Genomic DNA, 12,837 nt, shown 5'->3' with positions numbered 1-12,837 from the left:
TGCTCAGAGCCATTTGAGCCTTTAATTCTGCAACTAGTTGGTGAAGCGTAGACACGTAAAAATTTTTTTTAAAAAAGGTACAGAAATGCTCTGGGAACATAGGTGGGAATCCTTGGAACAAATACGATGTTTTTCTCCCGGGACCATTTGTGTAAAATTAGAGAATCAGTATTTTGAGAAGACAGTGCGACCATTATGCTGCCGCCATCACATTTGTTGCACAGGCATGATAAGAATAAAATAGGAGAGATTAATGTCACGTTTCCTTACTTAATACGCAAATGTAATAGAATAGAAAATAGATATACGGGTACGGTCAATCCTCACCGTTGCACTTTACAATTTCTTATTACTGCTGAGAAGAATACAGCAGGGGCGAGAAACAGTTGTGAATTTTGATGTATTGAGCACAGGTTGTTGCAGTAATCTGGTGTAGCGGGACGGGTACACTAGAACAAGGGAAAAAAAAACAGCCCCAAAATAGTCATCCGTTTGCACCCTTTCTCACGAATTGCTGCGGGTAAGACTTGTCTTTTTTTTTTAAATTAATTGAGAAAGACTTTCGCTTCTCGATAGACCTACAAGAACACTGGTTAAGTGGCTGCAAGTAAGGCAGTAATGAGGCATCAGCGTCTAAAGAACTCAGACAAGCTCCGCAGCTACAAAGGCACCTTACGGTGGGATGCAGCAGAGGAGAAATTAAAAACAGCGCTCCTGAATGCTACTACGAAGGACTGCGCATCTTAATAAAACAGCAGAAAATAGTTGTTCTGGCGGACAAAGCTCGAGGCGGATGACCCGCTGCTTTTGTCTGTGGATGCTGGTTCCGGCTGTTATTAAGACGGCGCTAATGGCGACTCATCTGCATCTACAAAGGCCAGTCAATAAGGACCGCAGCTCTCTGCACCGGGCAAATAATATTATGTTGGCGACGGACTCGGCCCTGTAGCATAGAATGTGTGAGTAGTACGATACTGTTTCACGGCAGTCACGATGGAACAACGAACGAGAGCTCCAGTGTACAGAGCGAGGGAAAAATTGCGCCTCTGCACGAGCCCTAACCTGTCTTACGTTACTTTGATGAAACCTATGCATTTATTCGATGGGGACTTACTACCCAGAACTGCTGCACAATTCCAAGGACACCGGTTACACAACAGTGTTTTGCGAGAACAGCGTTCCGGTCTGGGAACGAAATGAAATGAGCGTATGACATCGTTGGCAAGAAGGTCCCTATTCGGGATCGAGTCCCTCTTTAATGTCTTGCCAGTCTCTGCATATAAAAGATGGACCTAAATGGTCTGCATAGGAGCCTTCAAAAGTATCAGTGACGACTCAAAAATGGATCTTAAGGGTTTAGTGTCCAATTAATGTCGAGGTCGTTAGCGACGGAACACAAGCTCTGTCATTCGCCTTCATGGCTTCTGGCAGAATCTGGCTGTCTAAGGGGGATATGACCTCTACTCCTCCTACGACCACAGTGACATAACAACTACACCACTTGGTTTGAAAAATTTCAGCATATGAGTGCCCATGAGAGCACACATGTGCCCTGTATCACACTCTCTATATGGCAGCACTTTCTCATCGACGAGTGTAAAGGTTAAGCATGTCCGCTGCAAGAAGCCACGTCGTGCTCCCAATTGCCTTTAAAATTTGTTAGCAGAAAAAAAAAGTTTTCTGCAGCCTCGTGACTTACATTTTGTAGTTCTATGTTCTAGTTTATCATTAGTTTCTGCCGTAATGCAGTAGCAATTAGCACGGACGAGTGCAGTGGGGTTTCATTCAATCTCTATTTGTGCCCTGTTTTCTTCAGCCGTCATCTCAAGTCCTTAGGCTCTCGCAGAATTAAGCTAATAGGAGGAGAAAACTTACTGTCGTTAACATATTTTCGAATAATTGAATTTCTTTGCAACTATGGAAACAGACTGCGATTCGCAAACTTTGCTGTTCCAAAGATTTTCCATTGATCATATACTGCAGCCGACGAGTTTTTAATGAATTTGGCGTATACAAATTTCATTAGCGATTATATACTTTGTATCTTCGTACGCATAAATAGCTAAAAATATATGAGTTGGACTGTTCACTTTCTGTCTTCGGTTAAAATTGTTGTAATAGCTACAAAATTATTTCATTAACTAACTAACTCCGGCCGAACAGGCCTTGGGAGGCCCAACGGTACCGACCGGCGGCCGTGTCGTCCTCAGGCTACAGGCGGCACTGGATGCGGATATGGAGGGGCATGTGGTCAGCACACCGCTCTCCCGGCCGTATGTTAGTTTACGAGAACGGAGCCGCTACTTCTCAATCAAGTAGCTCTTCAGTTTGCCTCACAAGGGCTGAGTGCACCCCGCTTTCCAACAGCACTCGGCAGACCGGATGGTCACCATCCAAGTGCTAGCCCAGCCCGACAGCGCTTAACTTCGGTGATCTGACGGGAACCGGTGTTACCACTGCGGCTAGGCCGCTGGAAAAATTCTTTCATTGCTCATGTTAATTTAATAAAATTAATTCTCCAGAGACGTTCATGAGTATTCTTCGACCTTTTTTTTGATATGTTTTAGAGTTTTTCGAAACACCTTTCACTCAGAAAACATAGCGAAAAATCTTCTTAATCATAAGTAACCACACACAATGTACACAAAGCTTCCTGCCATAATTAAATGTATTACTTTCATCTTGACAGATAAAACAAACTTTACACTGCGGCAGATGAACTCAGACTACAGTGTTAAAACATTTCATACATTTAGAAATAACACATTTCTTTAACAATGTACAATAATTACATATCAGCGACGCAGACGAGTCCGATGGCATCTTCTTCTGCGGGCTGGCAGCAAGCATGTAGGTTCCCCCCGACGGGCGCTAATCACACCCGTTACAAAGGAAACATACGGTGCTGGCCTCCTCTGCTCTCACTCTGTGTTGCGTAACAGACAGAGTAAGCACAAGTATGTGGTTTCATTTTTTTATTTTGGCTCTAATACATTAAAGGCTTTACTTAAAACTACCACAAATTCACCTAATGTCATTCTGCTCTCCATGAACGTAATGTGCCATAAAGTTTGGCATATTACATTATCTGTTTTTTTTTAATCGGAAAACGCTCGGTAAATATACTTTCGACTACAGGAATTCGGTAATGTACATCCACCCGTGTAATGGAGGTTTAAGTAAAGGTACACTATTTGATCAAAAGTATCTGGACACCTGTTAGTGGACATTAATATGGGATGTGTCCACCCTACCCCTTTATGAGCTCTTGAGCTCTGCTGCGAACAATTCCAATGAGATGTATAAATGCCTATCAGAACCGAAAGCAGAGAAGGTAGCGATGTTGGAATGAAGTCGACCTTCTAATGCATTCCAGAGGTGTTTCATTGGCTTGAAGTCGCTATTGTGGCCGGGCCAGTTCATTTCAGGAAAGTTGTGTTCAGAAACTACTGCCTCACAGGTGCTGCTTTAAGACAAGGTGCGTTGCCATGCTGATACAGTCGTCTGCAAACCGTTCCTCTACAGCGGGCACTACACTCATTAGTAAAATATATTCATTTCCTTCAACATTTAGCGTTTTGTTAAGTGTTACAAGGGGACGATACCCTAAATACGAAAAACACTCGCATGCCACAAGACCATCTCCTCCCTAACTCCCTGTGACACTACATGTGATAGCAGTTAACGTCCTGCAGATTTTAGCCAAATCCGAAACCTTTCGTCGAATAGCGTTGTTCATCACTCCAAATCACTCACTTCCAGTTATCTACAGTCCTGTGGCCTCACCCTCGCTTACCATTGACCACTGAGTGGAGAAATGTGTGGCTTGCGAGGGGCTGTTCAACCACTGTGCTCAATTCTTTTTAACTCCCTACGCACAGTCAATGTGCCAGCTGGACTGCTGACAGCGCAAGGGACCTCACAAGTGATTTCTTCTGCTGATATCTTGTGGTTCTTTACAGCCACCTTCCCGAACCCTCGACTGTCCCTGTTCTTCGTACGTGAGGTCTGCCTGCTCTTGGTTTAGCTGTAGTTATTCCGTTGTGTTTCCGCATTCACACCATGAACAGTGGACTGGGCAGCTTCAGAAGTGTTATGCCACAAAGTAGAAAAGCGCAAGAATTAAAATTTTTCTTGATTTCCCGCTAGCACAGTCACAGGCGACACCAGGGAGAGGTGGTGACATACAGTAGCTACGCAGCAGAAAGAAATTTTTTTCAGTTCGCGCTAGCACAGCCGCAGGTGTGCACCAGGCAGAGGTGGTGACATAGCTATGCAGCAGAAAGAAACAATCAACCGTAAGTCGGTCGTGTATATGAGCACACAATGCTGCATCGGTATCAATCGCCTAGCAGAAATTGTATTTTCAGCAAGATGCGCAGCAAAATGTCAAACGAGAGAGAGAGAGAGAGAGACCGAGATATATTCATTAGCTGTTGTTATGTGAAGCAACGAGCTCCACCTTGGGCACAATACCACACTTCAGAGAACTGACAGTCCAGTTAAGAGCATGTAACACATTACTAAGCAAACACACCGAAATGAGGACTGCTGATCACTAGTAAAGAAATGGGCCACATTCAGTCATGATGAAAAGGGCTTCACGTCACTACCTTCCACCCTTCTCCATAAATACTACAGTTTTCCAGTTCTGAATTCAGTTGGTCATTAGGATGGATGATGTTCGTACCGAAGCACTCGATTCAATGTTTACTACGGTGTGGCGACGTCCATGTGATAGATTTTCCAGAATTTCTTGTGAAGACGCCGATTGCTGTTCCTGAGATGGCAACATACAAGTAGCCACTACCTGCCAATCGTGGGATTATGCCCTGGCCGCTGCCTACCACATTGCTGATGGGGAAACTGAGGACCTTTCCAGACCAGTACGTCTCATGGTGCTTATCCTACTAATACCTGCGTCACTGCTGGGTGAGAGGGCCTTCCGGTGCCTCTGATCCTGATCATTGCTAGTAAGGTCTATCTGTTCAGTGGGCCAGTATCAGCTGACGATATGACTTCCGACATTGCAGTACACCCCAACGTGTCATCGCAGGTCACTGGCATCTTCTGGAGCAGGATTAAGGACGCTCTAACATGCAATGGCTTCACCTGCAGATTGCCAGTGGCAGCCCCCTAGACTTTGGTGAACTGCAGAGCCGACAACAGGAGTCAGCAGAATGCCACCACGCCACTGGCATGAGGCGTCAGCCAAGGCTGATGAGAAGACACAGCCCTGACAATTTAAACGAATAAATGTTAATTGCTATCCACGTTTTATTAGCGTCAAAAGACGCTCTACAGGCCCACAACATTATTCTGACAACATAAAAGTGTCTCCGCTTGTCATCCCTACAGGAGGATTGAAATATCCACGATGGATTTGTTACTCAGCTGAATACTCCATTTTCAATATTCAGTCAGTGAGCTCTCGTGTGTATAACCCATTCAGCTGTTATTGCTTCTCTAACCCCCCCCCCCCCCCCCCCCATGAGATCTAGTGGTCAGTCTGTGTTACATAGGCGTGTCTGCATACCTTTGATAAAATAGTGTGCAGTCTCACTTCAGTTCAGTTTGGGTGTCTTCCCTACAGACCAGGACAGTGCAGGATGTATAGGATATTCAGTCTGTCAACATGCCTCGAAGGATCACTTCAAGCTTAGACGGTTTGCGCAGATTGTCATACTTGAGGGTAAGAAGGATTGTTATCCGAACTACCACATACCATAGTGACATTACTTGAACACTGAACAGCTATCATGAAACACAAAATGTTGAAGTTCTGTCTGGCAGTGATCGCGCTAGGTCAACACCAGCTGATCACTGATACGTACAAATTATGATTAGTGGGTACCCCGAGAAGAAAAATACGGAATTGCACGATGAATTTTTGAAAGTAAGTGCGAGATCTGTACCGGTCCAGACAGTACATAACCATCTCCAAACAATAGACTTAGTTCCTACGAACACTTCTACAAATCGTCAGCACCACTGTGTGCTGAAAGTGGGAAAGAGAATCTGGAATGGAACTTGCACCTATGGGACCAAGGTCTGTACATCAAAGCTTGCAGGATTTGTCTGGCACCTAACGAACGCTGTAGAAGTTGCAGTGACAGTAAGGCATCAAAGGTCGTCTCGAGCATGCAGTTCTACGGGTTCAGCAGTTCATACAGGCGGCTGGCGGAACTGGTCAAGGATGCAAGCAGGGCTCACAATTTGCTGCATTGTGACCAGAGTTGATTGGGCTCCTTTGGTTTGGCGTGGAGTGGAGGGTCTCAACCAAACGATTCGTCGACTCTGTGATAATTTTGGCTGCGGATTTTGAGACCTGCGTTATCAGTTGGGGTTTTGTAGAAAATGGTTCAAATGGCTCTAAGCACTATGGGACTTAACATCTGAGGTCATCAGTCCCCTAGACTTAGAACTATTAAGCCTAACCAAGCTAAGGACGTCACATACATCCATGGCCGAGGCAGAATTCGAACCTGCGACCGTAGCAGCAGCGCGATTGCGGGCTGAAGCCCCTAGAACCGCTCGCCCACAACGACCAGCGCAGTTTTGTAGAGCTCCCCTTGATCGGTCAGGAGTGCTCTATACAAAGCAAGCAGCTGCTCAGGTTACAGAGTACTTGGAGAGAGCACATGAGGTTTTTTTGGCTAGGCGATAGTTTGAGGTATTCTGACGAACACTTGCCAGTCGATATGCGGCAAGATAAGTCAGACCGTGTTCAGAGTAAAGATACTACGACTATCAAATTTTTATCAGTAAATTGTCGAAGCACTCGTAACAAAGTTCCCGAATTTACTGCCCTCGAGAGAAGTTCTCGCTCTCAAATTCTTCTCGGGTCCAAGAGCTGGCTGAAATCCGAAGTGGGAAGCGCTGATATATTTAGCGAGTCATGGAACGTATATCAGAGAGACTGATTAGGAGCCATAGGAGGGGGAGTGTTCACTGCAGTTGACAAAAATATTGTTTCTATTGACGTCGAAGTAGTGTCAGTGAAGTTATCTGGTCGCGTATAACAGGTCAAGGTGGAACCAAGCCAATTATTGGATGTGTATAGCGGTCATCCGATTTCACTGTGACAGTTCCAGAGTCATTCAAAGAAGGCCTATGATCAGCAGTGTGTAGATACCCAGATCATGCGTTACTAGTTGGAGGAGACTTTAACCTACGGAGTATAGGCTGCCCCTGGAGTCACTGTAGAGGGTACAGGCCGCACAGTCATGTGAAGTACTTTTGAGCATGTATTTGGAAAAGTATCTTGAGCAGCTAGTGCCGCAGCCCACACGCAATGGAATTATCTTTGACCTTGTTAGCTACAAACAGGCCAGACCATATCGATGGCGTCAGTATAGAGAACTGGATTAGTGATCATGATGTCATCATAGCGTTTATGGTTACGAAAGTTTAATAAATCAATCAAGCTGGTAGAAAAGTGTTTCTGCTATAAAGAGCAAAGCGCGTTAGCATCTCACTTAGTGTACTGTGAAAGGTGGCTACACTGAGTCACAGCGCCAGAGATTGCGCCAGAGAGTATTATTCAGCCGCCTCCACAGGCAGTAGTTGTTCAGAAGCGGTGGTAGGCATTGGTTGTCGTGAAGTCGTCGTAAGAGTTCTTGTCGAGAAGCGGTGATAGAGAGTGCTTGTGGAGATGTTGCAGTAGCGTGTCGTTGTTGAGAAGTTCCCATGGAAAGTGTTTGTTCAGATGTTGTCATATTGCTTTGATGGACTAGAGTGTACTTTTCGTCAATATATAAGAAGGTAAAAAATTCCTTTTTTTATTATTTCAATGTCTTAAACAATAATGCCTCTTGGTCACAGGTTCAGTCAACAAAGCATCTGGCTCGTGTTCATGTATTAGTCTGTAATTCGGGTTTCTATGTGCAATTATAGTATTTCAGTTTTATTTAATTAATTCAGTCTAAATGGTATCTAAAATATCTTGTCTTATTGAGGAAGTACCGTGCCAGATGTGTACGTTGAATCACACTTCCACACACAGAACAGTTACATTTGTGTTTTGGTGTTTTGTAGGTTTTATAGTTGCTGGGGACTTAATTAATTATTGTGTTAACGGAAGTTTTGTTTCATTTCTTGTTGTTATTCTATGCAGTCAGATTGCGTACTAATACCAGACAGAGCCAACCGGTTACGAGACTGCGTAACCGGACAGTCAGCTACAAAACTTGAAAATTATTTGCATTATATATATAATTAAGCCCCCATGCACGTGGCGACCGCTGCTTCGGATCGTCCCTTGGAATTCTTTTGATTGTAAAAATAGCAGACAGTAGTATTGTTGTAGTAATTTGTAGTTTAGTAATTGTAGTCTATATTGCATGTGTAGATTTGGTAATGAACATTTGTAGTTGTCTTGTGTTTCTTCTAATAGTATTTTGCAGAATTTAATTTTTGATGACTCGTATACGGGTTTGACAATTTGTGCAAATATGAAGATTTCAATTGTTCGTTAATCGTGTTTGTCGGGAAGCATTTCGTGTGAATGGTATTGTTGGACATAAAGTCTCATTGTGTGTAATTTTTGTATAGGGACAAGTTTTGTATAGTTTGTAAATGATTACGCGATCGATGAAAAAGGCAAAAATGATGGATAGTGAGAATGACGAAATTGTTAACATGGCGAACTCGCCAACACATGAGAATAGTATGGTGAATAATGAAGTTGAAGACAATTTAGTAAGTCGGAAAAATAGTCCGGAACCAATTCAAAACTTTTCACAATCAAAAAATTTTCAGAATACGAGATTAACGACAGAAGATTCTGGAATAGTATCGAACACAGATAGCTTTACAGCTATGACGAACGAAGCTGGTTTTGCGGGAAATGTTAGGGGCAAAAAGAATTTCGAACCAGTCATTGTGGAGCAGTTGATGAGTGCAATATTAAATTTGGGATCTGAATTAAAAACAGTGGGATCACGGTTAGACTCACAAATAGGAACAATTAAAACAGAGATAGGAACAATGGAAACACAGTTTAGATCTGAATTAAAAACACAGATGGGAACGGTTAGACTCATTGGGGTCACAGTTAGGATCTGAATTGAAAACAGTGGCAACACGGCTAGAAACTGATATGGGAACAATGGAAACACGGTTGGACTCACGAATAGGGACATGTTTTAAAAATGTGAAACATGAATTAAAGAAAGAAATTAGAGAAGAAGTACAACCGATTTTGAATGCTCACAATAATAGATTAATTTCAATAGAAATCAGACAAAAGGAACAGGATAGAGAACAGGAAGAAAGAGATCGCGTGATAGGACAAAAATTTTCAGAGTTAAATTTACAACGTGCACACGATAAGGAAGAAATATTTGAGAGAATCGAGGAATCCGTACCAAATGACAGAATAAATAACCTAACACAACAATATGAACAGTTAACTACTAAATGTGTCAATACTGAAACCCGAGTCGCGACACTTACGGAAGACGTAAATAAACAGAAAGAACAATTAGGTGACTTATCGGAAAGAGTTGAGGAGATTTCAGATAAATTGACAAGTCTTAGTTTAAATGGGGACAGAGATTCGGATGATACAGCTCCATTACCATTTGCAGAAACCGAAGAGTACCAGAACATAAATAAGCATGTGGAAAATCAGGGAAAATTTAATGATCGCGTCAAAAGGGAATTTGAGGCATTACAAAAGCAAGTCAAATATATTGAAAGCGAAATCGTAGGAAAAGACAGTAGAAGAAATTTAAAATCACAGATAGCAGAGGGGTTTGAAGAAAATAATTTGTTTCATTTACGAGATGCAACAAGAGAGCGCCAGGCGCGCGAACTTGACAATAATCGACATTCGGACTGGGACAGACGCGGTAGGTCTTTGTCGCCACGAGGAGAAAACTTTGACTATAAACACTTCTTAACTGTTCGGAAATTTAAGATCTTTCGCAATTCTAAGAACGACATACATCCATGTTCATGGTTAGATCAATTTATGTACGCACTTCCACCAAATTGGCCACTAAGTCACAAACTGGAATTTATGTGCGGCTATTAATGTCCTCAGGGGATTCGCTACACTAAGTGAATATGTGCCGTAGCATGCACAGGGCCCCGAGCTGTAGTGGTGCTATTTCCCTTTTAGTTTTCTGCAACGCTGCCTACTCTTTTACTATTCTTTGCATCTATCAAAACAACTCTTCGACTATCAATCTATCTAGAGAGACGCTAAAGAATAACCGGATATGACTATTTTACCCAAAAGTGATTTCGGAAATTACCGTTTGGACTTACTATATCTTCAGCAGCATTCATTCGTAGTTCAAATGAAATTTTACCTGTTTATCTTCGTGGCAATATTACTTCATATGTTGACGATATTCTTATTGCTAAACGTTCTTGGAGTGAGCATAACAAAATTTTGGATTCATTATTACGTATTTTTGCAAGAGTTGGCATTACAGTGAACTTGGAAAAATCTGAATTTGGTCGTTCTCAGGTGAAATTCCTTGATCGTATTATTTCTACAGAAGGTATTCTTCCTGATCCAGAGAAACTAGATGCTATTCGTAATTATGCTGTTCCTACTACAAAACGTGATGTTCGTAGTTTCCTTGGTGTCTGTAATTTTCTTAGACGCCTTGTTAGATTGGACAATTTGGCCACACCTCGTTTATGTGAACTGTCTGGAAAGAATTCTAATTGGTGTTGGGATGAGGAAGCTCAGTCAGAATTTGATCAACTTCGTGTTGCTTAGTTGCTGCTCCACTTCTTTCACATCCGGATTTATCTAAAGATTTTTGTTTGGCGACGGACTCATCATACAAAGGCCTAGGTGCACACTTATTTCAAGAGATAGAAGAAGATGGAGTTGTAGTACAGAAGACTATTGCATTTGGAAGTCGTGTTCTCTCTAAATCAGAAAAGAATTATTCGATTACGGAACTTGAAGCTTTGGCTGTTGTATGGGCTTTTACAAAATTTCGCATATTTTTGTATGGCAGACATACTAAGGTTTACACCGATCACAGAGCTCTGGAATTTCTTGTGTCAGCAAAATTAACTCATGGAAGATTGTCACGATGGGCGTTGTATCTACAGGAATTTCACTTTAGTATTGTTTACATACAGGGTTCTTCAAATATTGTTGCTGATGCTTTATCACGTGCACCTATGGGTTTGAAACAAAGTGCTGAAGTGGACTGCAAAGAAAACAATTATTGTTTGGTGTATATTCAAGGTGTTGCGTTTGAGAATTTTATTTCATCTTCGCTCCAGGACATCGCTAAGGAGCCAAATAAGGATCCAATCTGGAAGGACATTAAGGAGAAGTGGAGGAGAAAGGAAAGCGTAGCGATTAGACAGTATTATTTAGTTCGCAATGATATTCTTTTTAAACGAAAATCGGTCGACAACTCTGTTTGGTTAGTTTGTATTCCTGATGAGTGGGTTAATAAATTGATTTGGTACACACATTTCAGTTATGCACACTTTGATCCCAGAAAATGCTTTCATAAATTACGAGAAAATTGCTACTTCAGTAATATGGAAAAACGTATTCGATCTGTTCTTGCCAAATGCAAATTATGTCAAAAGGCTAAGCCGCCAACTATTTCTCACAGAGCACCGTTGTTTCCTATTATTCCAGCGAAATTAAAGGACATGGCTGCAGTCGATTTGTTCGGTCCAGTGGTTCGTTCTACTAATGGTTTTGCGTACATTTTGGTAGCAGTGGAATTGACATCAAAATATGTGTGTTTTACACCTTTACACAAAGCAACAGCTCGTTTAGTATCTAATGCTTTCATCAAACATTTTCTTAAAGAAGTGGGTCATGTTGATAAAGTTATATCAGATAATGGATCACAATTTCGTTCTAAAATTTGGCTTCGTACTCTACGTCGTCGTAAGATTAAACCAATTTTCATTTCACTTTTTCACCCTCAATCTAATGTTTCAGAGAGATGGATGAAGGAAATCAATAAATTGTATCGTCTTTATTGTCATCAGAATCACAGAACGTCGGATCAGTATCTTCATATTTTTCAAAACATTCTGAATGAACTCCCTAATGATTCAACTTCTTTACCGCCTATACTGATATTAAAAAATAAAGCACCGACAAATCGCATTTCTGAAATCGTTCCTTTTCCACCTACACGGAAACTGCGGCATTCTGAAGTTGTCAACCTGGCTCTACAAAATATTGCATTTGCGGCTGCTAGAAGAGAGAAATCAGCTAAACGTCCTGGTCGTTTAAAAATCTTGTCAGTTGGTCAAAAGATGTTAATTAAGTCTCACCGTTGTCTCACAAAGGAAAAGGCTTGTGTCGCAAATTTTTTCTGCTTTATAACGGTCCATATAGAGTTCGCAAAATTATTCATGATAACACTGTCAAAGTAGAAACTCTTAAATCTCGACGCTCTAAGGGAATACATCACATATCGAATGTTAAAATTTTTGTGGAATGACATACTTTCGAGAAACCAACAGTTATATGTAAACATGCAGAGAATACAAGGATACCGCGCTGTGTTTTGGCGGCGGTACATACTCAAAGCAACAGTCAAGTCTGCGCGGCGCACAAGGCAGTCGTTGACCGCAAACAATTACTTCCTAAGTCACGCGTACCTACAGCTGATCGAGCGCTCAGTGCGAGTGCACTGACAGCCGTAAACAAACACAGAGTAATTTCTCCGAATAAATTCAGTATAAAGCTATAGTGACTTGATAAATTATGTTATTAACGTTCAGTATTTTTCAGGATACGGTTGCATAAAATATTAAAAACCTTCAGGTAAATTCTGTGTGTGCCCGACGTTAAGAGGACTTGCTATCGAGAAATTTTCAGGAAGA

General features: G+C 41.9%; 1 pseudogene; it reads right to left on the bottom strand.

Moving 5' to 3' along the window:
- Positions 1-2,358: 2,358 nt before the first annotated feature.
- LOC126163495 (5S ribosomal RNA) lies at positions 2,359-2,475 on the bottom strand (annotated as a pseudogene).
- Positions 2,476-12,837: the final 10,362 nt, after the last annotated feature.

The sequence above is a fragment of the Schistocerca cancellata genome, chromosome 2 (genome assembly GCF_023864275.1).
Source record: "Schistocerca cancellata isolate TAMUIC-IGC-003103 chromosome 2, iqSchCanc2.1, whole genome shotgun sequence".
In the NCBI taxonomy this organism is placed as follows: Eukaryota; Metazoa; Arthropoda; class Insecta; order Orthoptera; family Acrididae; genus Schistocerca; species Schistocerca cancellata.
The sequence above is the reverse complement of the archived record's forward strand: the minus strand, read 5'-3'. Positions and strand labels throughout refer to the sequence as shown.